Source organism: Acinonyx jubatus, chromosome X (assembly GCF_027475565.1).
Source record: "Acinonyx jubatus isolate Ajub_Pintada_27869175 chromosome X, VMU_Ajub_asm_v1.0, whole genome shotgun sequence".
Taxonomy (NCBI): Eukaryota; Metazoa; Chordata; class Mammalia; order Carnivora; family Felidae; genus Acinonyx; species Acinonyx jubatus.
Window position 1 is genome coordinate 96,332,486 of NC_069389.1, and position 8,475 is coordinate 96,340,960.

At 40.2% G+C, this 8,475-nt stretch overlaps 1 pseudogene; it reads right to left on the bottom strand.

The window, feature by feature from the left end:
- Positions 1-424: 424 nt before the first annotated feature.
- LOC106970931 (60S ribosomal protein L36-like) lies at positions 425-4,934 on the bottom strand (annotated as a pseudogene).
- Between the last annotated feature and the right edge of the window lie 3,541 nt (positions 4,935-8,475).

Consider the following 8,475-nt stretch of genomic DNA (forward strand, 5'->3'; position numbering starts at 1 on the left):
CTGACAGTTACCGAAGGACTGAATCAGGAGCAGATTTATTATCTAAAACCAAATGCTGTTGCTCTTATTTTCTGAGTTGGATGAAACTGCTCTTGGTCTCTCTCAATTTTACATCGCCTAATTGATATGGACTTTATGTCTTCAAGTTAGTTTCATGCATATGGTTAAATTATCTTTTTCTAGAATGGCGGTGTTCTGTAGTGGCAAGTATAGATTTGGAGCAAGGCAGATCTGTTTGAATCCTGACTTTATCACTGACTCGCTACATGAACTTATGTAAATAAATTAGTGTTTCTGAGTCAGTTCAGATTCCCCCTTTGTAAAATGGGGGAAATGGTACCTACCTAATGTGTTACTGATGGTTTCTCTATTTTTATTTTTTTCAAGTTCCAAAAAAACTTTATTACATACAGAGGGGAGGGGTTCAGTCCTTCTTGGATACCCTTTTCCTCATAGCTGCCAGGATGTTGCTTAGCTCCTCTCTCTTCCTTTGGCACGGATATGTGTCCCTACCCTTTTCTTGATGAAGTTGAGAGTGCACTTGTCCTTGGAGACCTTGGGCAGCTCCATGGCTCACTGCTGGTATGGGGTGAAGCCGCACACCTCTCTGATCATGTCCCACATGAACTTGGTGTGCCTTGTGAGGCACTTGCTCATGTTCTTGGTCACCTTGTGGCCCTTGTTGAGGCCCATGGCCACAAGGCAGCTCACAGCTGTGGCTGATTGTCCTCAATAGCTCCTGCCTGTTACTGGAGGTTTAATACCAATGAGTGTAGGGGCACCTGGGTGGCTCAGTTGGTTGTGTCCGACTCTTGATTTTGGCTCAGGTTATGATCTCACAGTTCATGGGCTCATTCCCCGCCTTGGGCTCTGTGCTGACAGCTCGGAGCCTGGAGCCGGCTTCAGATTCTGTGTCTCCCTCTCTCTCTGTCCCTCCCCTGTTCACGCTTGTCTCTCTCTCTCTGCTGCACACCCACTTGTGCTCTCTCTGTCTCAAAGATAAACATTAAAAAATTAAACCAATGAGTGTAAAGGCCATATGGTGCTTCATACATAGTAATTGCTAAATTTCAGCTCGTAATTTTTGCTATTATTAGTGTGTACAGGAAATTATTCTTCAAGTAGATGTAGAGGAAACAAGAGTTATGATCTTAAAGCTGGACCCACATGTATGTTAGGAGCAGATTGTAACATAAAGGTATGAAAGACTCTTTGTCTCCCTAGCCCCCTTTTCTTCCAGGAAGACACATATCTATAGTCTTTAAGTAGACAGTGAAGAACCAGGATGAAGTCCAGGAGCAGATGTTGGAAGCAGCATTGGTCCCGTTAGGTCCTGACTGAGCTTAGCATGCTTAGGTGCGAGTGAGAGGGGCTGGCTCTTGCTTAAAGAATGGTGACTCCAAATTAGGTAACAATCATATTATACCAATAGTTAGGACCCCTGCTGTAAGTAGGTTTTCTCTTGATTTAGCTTCCCATGATGCCTAAGGAATGAAGAGAAGGCTTATTTGATATGCACACCAGGATGTATGCATGTGTTGGGTGGTGCTGAGTGTCTTTTAGTGGGACTCCTACTGTGATTGACTCCTTACAAATAAAATGTGCATGTAGCTTGGTTCCCTTTTCATGTCTCTGTAAAACAAGACAGATTCCAGTTCTTCTAGCCTGAGACCATGTCCCGGATGAGCTTCTGGTGTGTCACATCTGCCTCTTTGTGTGTCTATTTGCCTCTGTACTTGTCAGTGACATTCATCAGTGGAGGGAAATAGCTTTTGCAGTTGCAGATCTGTTGTTGAGTTTGGCCAGGCGTGGCTAAGTAGGTTATGCCTGGCTCAGGCTGGTCTTCTATGGAAGTAGAGTAGGTGGTATTCTTTGGATTAAGTTATCAAGGACCCATGTTAACATTTATTGCCTACTTTGTGCAAGATTCTGTACTAAATGTTAATAAATTATCTCCTTCCCAACCTCAGAAGACTATGAAGTAGGTGCTATTATTATCTAATTTTATAGATGAGAAAACTGAGGCTTAAGTGATTTATCCAAAGTTACACAGCTAAAAAGTGGCGTTCATTCATTCAATGAGGATTTTTTTGAGCAACCTCTATGCATTGAGTACTGTTCTAAGCGGTAGGGATATACCAGAAAACAAGAGAGACAAATACCCCTGACCTCATGGATCTTATATTTCTAATGGTAAAAAACAAAAATTGAAATATATGTTATATAGTGATAAGTGCTAAGAAGATATCTAAAACAGAGAAGGGTATAGGGAGTATGTATATAAGATTGCAGTTTATTATTTATTTATTAAAAAAAATTTTTTAATGTTTATTTATTTTTGAGAGAGAGACAGAATGTGAGTGAGGGAGGAGCAGAGAGAGAGGGAGACACAGAATCTGAAGCAGGCTCAGGCTTTGAGCTGTCAGCACATAGCCTGATGCGGGGCTCAAACTCATGAACCGGGAGATCGTGACCCAAGCTGAAGTCGGATGCTTACCGACTGAGCCACCCAGGCACCCCATGATTGCAGTTTAGAGAAAGTGGTCAGAAAAGATGTCACTGACAAGGTGACATTTGAGCAGAGCTGTGAGGGACGTGAGAGAGTGAGCCATGAGAATATCTGCAAGGAGGAGAATTCCAGGCAAAGGGAACAGAAGTGTCAAAGGCCTTGATGCAGGAATATTCCTGGCATGGTGTAGGAACAACAAAGAGGTTAATAGGACTGGAACACAGGGAGCAGAAGGGATAGTAGGAGATGAGATAAGAGAAGTAACAAGGATCCAGGTTGTATAGGACCTTATAGCCATTGTAAAGATTTGGCTTTTACTCTGAGACTAGAGTTTGGGCACAAGAGTGATATATATATAGACTTTTCTTTTAATAGGATCCATCTATTATATTGAGAATAAACTGGGGTTAAACAGGTATAGCAAGGAGGAAGAATACATTAAGTGATTTGTCAAAAGATTAATCTTTTTTTAAATGAACACTTTTTATTTAAAAAATTTTAATGTTTATTTTTAAGAGAGAGAGACAGAGCGCGAGTGAGCAGGGGAGAGGCAGAGAGAGAGGTGGACACAGAATCCAAAGCGGGTTCCAGGCTCTGAGCTGTCAGCACAGAGCCCTATGTGGGGCTCAAACCCACAAACTGAGATCATAATCTGAACCAAAATCAAGAGTCAGATGCTTAACCAACTGAGTCACCTAGGCGTCCCACAAAAAATTAAATCTTTGAGTTCAACTCAATAAACACTGAATACAGGAGTGCCTGGGTAACTCAGTCAGAAGAGCATGTGCCTCTTGATCTTGCAGTTGTAAGTTCAAGCCCCATGTTGGGTGTAGGTATTACTAAAACAATTAAGGAGCATCTGCATGGCTTAGTTGGTTAAGTGTCTGACTCTTGATTTCAGCTCAGGTCATGATCTCACAGTTTGTGAGATTGAGCCCCATGTCGAGTTCTGCACTGACAGTGCAGAGCATGGTTGAGATTCTCTCTCTCCCTCTCTCTCTGCTCCTCCCTGACTCATGCATGCACAGGCGCACTCTTTCTCTCTCCTTCAAAATAAATAAACTTTTGGTGCCTGGGTGGCTCAGTCGGTTAAGCATCTGACTCTTGATTTCAGCTCAGGTCATGATCTCACAGTTTGTGAGATCGAGCCCCGCATTAGGCTTTGTGCTGGCAGCACAAGGCTGCTTGGGATTCTCTCTCTAACCCTCCCTGCCCTACCCCCCACCCCCAAATAAATTAAGAAACTTAAAAAAATAAATTTAAAAAAATTAAACACTGAAAAAAGGGCTGGATCTAGTATTTGTGGAGTCTGAGGCTTTATACAATTTGGGGGGCCATCTTAAAGAATTCAAAAATAGGTATATATGTGAGTTATTTATTTTTAAAATTAAATTAAAAAATTTTTTAGAGAGAGCGAGTGCATGAGCGAGTGAGAGGGGCAGAGGGAGAGAGAGAAATCTTAAGCAGGTTCCATGCTCAGTGTGGAGCCTGATGTGGGGCTTGATCCCATGACCCTGGGATCATGACCTGAGCCAAAATCAAGAATTGGACACTCAACTGACTAAGCCACCCAGGCACCCCACATTTTTTAAATTAAAAAAAAGGAAGAGGGGCACCTGGGTGGCTCATTCGGTTGAGCATCTGACTCTTGATTTCAGCTCAGGTCTCTTGGTTTGTGAGATTGAGCCCTGAACTGGGCTCTGCATTGACAGTGACAGTGCAGAGCCTGCTTGGGATTCTCTTTCTCCCTCTCTCACTGCCCCTCCCCTGGTTGTACTCTCTCTGTCTATTTCAAAATAAAAATAAACATTAAAAAAAAGAAGGGACTGGGAAAGGGTCTATGCAAGTAAGGGACTCTAAAGCATTAAGCTTCATTAACTTCACAAGTATGTCTGCCTCTGAGTGAATTACTGTGTATCCGACTGTATGCTAGGCCCTGGGAGCAGAGGGATGGATAAATCACAGTGATTAAATTGAACACCTGGACTGTTGGAAAGCCTTCTCTCTGACTTTCCATATCTCCTTTTCTTCAATCAACCCAGCATACAACTGAAGATTTATTTTCCTAAATCACTGCTGTATCACTATGGTACTCCTCTTCTAAAAGCCTCTCATTGACTTTCCATTGCTTGAAGCAGTTCTCATATTCTATCAGGCATCAGAATCACTTGATGAGGTCTGTGTGTGTGTGTGGGGGGGGGGGGGATGCTTGTTCAAAATACAGGTTCCCTGGCCCCAGCCCTAAACCTGCTGAATCAGAGTCATTGGACTCCGGGCCTGTAATTCATTTTAAACACTCTCTCCAGGTGATTCTGATGTGGGCGGCTACACTTTAGTAGTAGCTAATGTGCTGAGGCCAAAGCTCCTTAATATGGGATATCATCCATAGTCTTGACCTACTTGTATCCTTCTTATTCTTCAACATAGACCATCCATTCTAGCCATTGTTTCTCAAGCATGCTTGACACATTTCTGACTCTTTAGAATCTTTGATCACTTTGCTCCACCTGGCTGAAATGCCCTTTCTTTCCTTACTGCCTCTCCAAATATTAGCCATTTCTTAAGTCCTAATTCAGGTTTAGTCTCTTTCTTGGTGTCTTCTCTGACCCAACAGCCCATAGCCTTCACACTCCCAGAGTACTCACCAGCAACCTTGTCATGTTTATTGCATTATTATACTTCTTAGGTCTGTTAGCTCAACTAGGCCATAAATTCCCTCAATGTAGGGTCCATTCCTTTACCTTTTTGTATCTCCCAAGGGCCTTTCCCAGTACTGAGCAGGCAGAAAAACAAAAGGAGGAGGCAGGAAAGAGTGTTTATGCTCATAATGGAGCATATTTCTTGTCCTTTATATTCTCATTTAGTAGAGCATAACAAATTCCCAAACAACTACTTTTCAATGAACAACGCAGATTTGGTTCATAAATACAGGTTCCAAAAATACATTGAAGATAAAACCTCTTTGGCTCAGATTCTCCTGTCGCAGGAAGGTATTCAGTGATATACTACTGGATACTGGCTGCTATTTTAGTAAATATTTCAGGAATCAATTTATTCTGTGCTGTGATTTTTAAATTTTTATCCAAGGTTGTTGTATTTCATGTTTTGTTGCTCTTGAAGGAGTTTATCTGCATGCTGAAACTGTGTACTTCTAGGCTATTGGAAAAGAAACTCTGTCACCAAAGTATATCTAGAGGTTGCATTGAGGTTTACTAATGATTATGACATTATACTTATCAAGGTTTAAGACAAGAGGATGATTCCAGAGTCACTCTCCCATTAGCGTGTTCACACAAGAATGAGTATAATGTCTACATTTTTTAAAGGAGGGCAAACAGGCACAGGTTAATAAGACATGGTCAGATGGGGCATCTGGGTGGCTCAGTCAGTTAAGCCTCTGACTCTTGGTTTTGGTCATGATCTCATGGTTTGTGAGATTGAGTCCTGCGTCAGGCTCTGTGCTACAGCATGGAGCCTGCATGGGATTCTCTCTCTCCCTCTCTCTCTGCCCCTTCCCCCCTCAAAATAAGTAAATAAACATTAAACAAAAGAAAAGAAAAGAAAAAGCCATGGTCAGGCAGTGAGATTGTAATCTTGCTGAAAATTGAGTTTATGGAGCCTTGTTTTTTCTATTTTTATTGTTTAGTATATTGAGTTTCAAACTGTTTTCCAGAGTCTTAGGGTTCTACAGAGTTACTCTGATGGCCATTGAGAGCTAGGGTCTGGTGGTTAGGGCTGATATTGTTGTAAGAAACAGAGAAGTATTCAAATTCCATTTGGCTTCTGCCTTCGTCCCAAAGGGTAGAACTCTGCATGGTAAGAATGAATCCAATGTCAAGATAAAAGTTGAGCTTGTGACCTCAAGTCTTTTGGCACAGTTTATATCCTAGGGGACTGATCACAGATGGGATTATAGCACTGCTGTTTAGGAATCTTTAAGGAATCATGAAAATGGACTTACTTCCCAGTAAGGAAACTGGGAGAGGAACAGATACTGTTCTCATTTTCAAAATGGAAGAAGGTAGAGTCTGTGAACTATATAGACTCATAAACTCAACTTTATTTTTTAATAAGTGAACTCGACACCTAACATGGGGCTTGAACTCACAACCCTGAGATCAAGAGTCACATGCTCTACCCACTGAGCCAGCCAGGTGCCCCAAGACTGATAAGCTCAACTTTTATTATTTCTGTTTTCAATGTCATTGACTTCCACTATTTATTTCCTTCCCTTTGCTTGCTTTGAGTTTGTTTTTAGTTTCTTTTTTTAATGTTTAATTATTTGTTTTTGAGAGAGAGTGTGTGAGCTGAGGAGGGGCAGAGAGAGAGAGAGATCTGAGGCGTGTTTTGTGCTGTCAGCAGAGAGCCCCATTCATGCTGGGCTCAAACTCACAAACTGTGAGATCATGACCTGGGCTGAAGTCGGACACTTAATTGAGCCATCCAGGTGCCCCTGTTCTTAGTTTAAGTCAGGCCTTTAGGTTATTGAGACTTTTTCTCTTTTCTTTTTGTTTTTATTTTCTAAATTTTAATTTATTTATTATTATTTTTTAAGTTTTTGACAGAGAGTGAGAGCAAGAGAGCATGAGCAGGGGAAGGGCAGAGGGATAGAGACTGTTAAGCAGGCTCCATGCCCAGAGCAGAGCCCAGTCTCACGACTGACCCTGAGATCATGACCTGAGCCAAAATCAAGAGTCAGACAGCTTAACCCACTAAGCCACCCAGGTGTCCCTTCTCTTTTCTAATATAAGCATTTAATCCTATAAATTTCTTTTTAGCACTTCTTTAGCTATATCCTTCAATGTCTGATATGTTTATTTTTATTTTCAATCAATTTAGTGTATTATTTTAATTTCTTTAAGACTTATTCTTTGCCTTAAGGATTATTTAGATTTTGATTTGTTTCCAAGGGTTTGGAGATTTTCCTGTTATCTGTTATTGATTTTGTTTATTGGTATATGTTCCATGTGCATGTGAAAAGAATGTGTATTCTGCTGTCGTTGACTGGTGTGTTCTATAAATGCCATTTAGACCCTGTCAGTTGATGGTGTTGTTGAATGCTATATGCTTGTTGATTTTCTGCCTAGTTCTGTCAGTTTTTGAAACAAGAGTTTTGAAGTCTTCAATTATAATTTTTTGTCTGTTTCTCCTTTCATTCTATCAGTATTTGCTTCATATATTGTGCAGCTATGTTGTTCGGGGCATAAACAATGGGAATGTGTTATGTCATCTTAATAGACTGACACTTTCATTATATAATGTCCTCTCCCTCTTTATCTCTGATAATTTTCATTGCTCTGTTCTACTTTATTTGATATTAATATAGCCACACTTGCTTTTCTTTGTTTAATATATGAATGATATAACTTTTTCTAGCCTTTTACTTGCAACATGCGTATATTCTGATATTTGAAGTTTCTTTTATAAGCATATCATTGTGTCATATTTGGAAACTATTCTGCTACTTTGTCTTTTAATTTGTGTATTTAGACTGTATACATTTAATGTAATTATTGATATGTTAGGGCTTAAGTGTAACATTCTTTGTTTTCTGTTCTCTCTGTTCTTCACTTTTGTGTTTATTTTTCCTTCATTCTTTTGATTTCCTCATACTTCTTTAGAATTCCATTTTGATATATCTATATTTTTTTACAACTTTATTGAGACATAATTCACATACCAAACAATTTGGCCACTTAAAGTACACAATTTGATGGTTTTAATATATTGAATTGTGTAATCATCACCACAATCTTTATCACCCAAAAAGAAACCCTGCAACCCTCTAAGCAACCACAAATCTACCTTTCTCTCTCTCTCTCTCTCTCTCTCTCTCGGACATTTTGTGAATGGAATATTATATTATGTGGTCTTTTGTGACTGCCTTTACTTAGCATGTTTTCAAGGGTCATCTGTGTTGTAACATGTATTGGTACTTCATTCTTCTTATGGTTGACTAACATTCC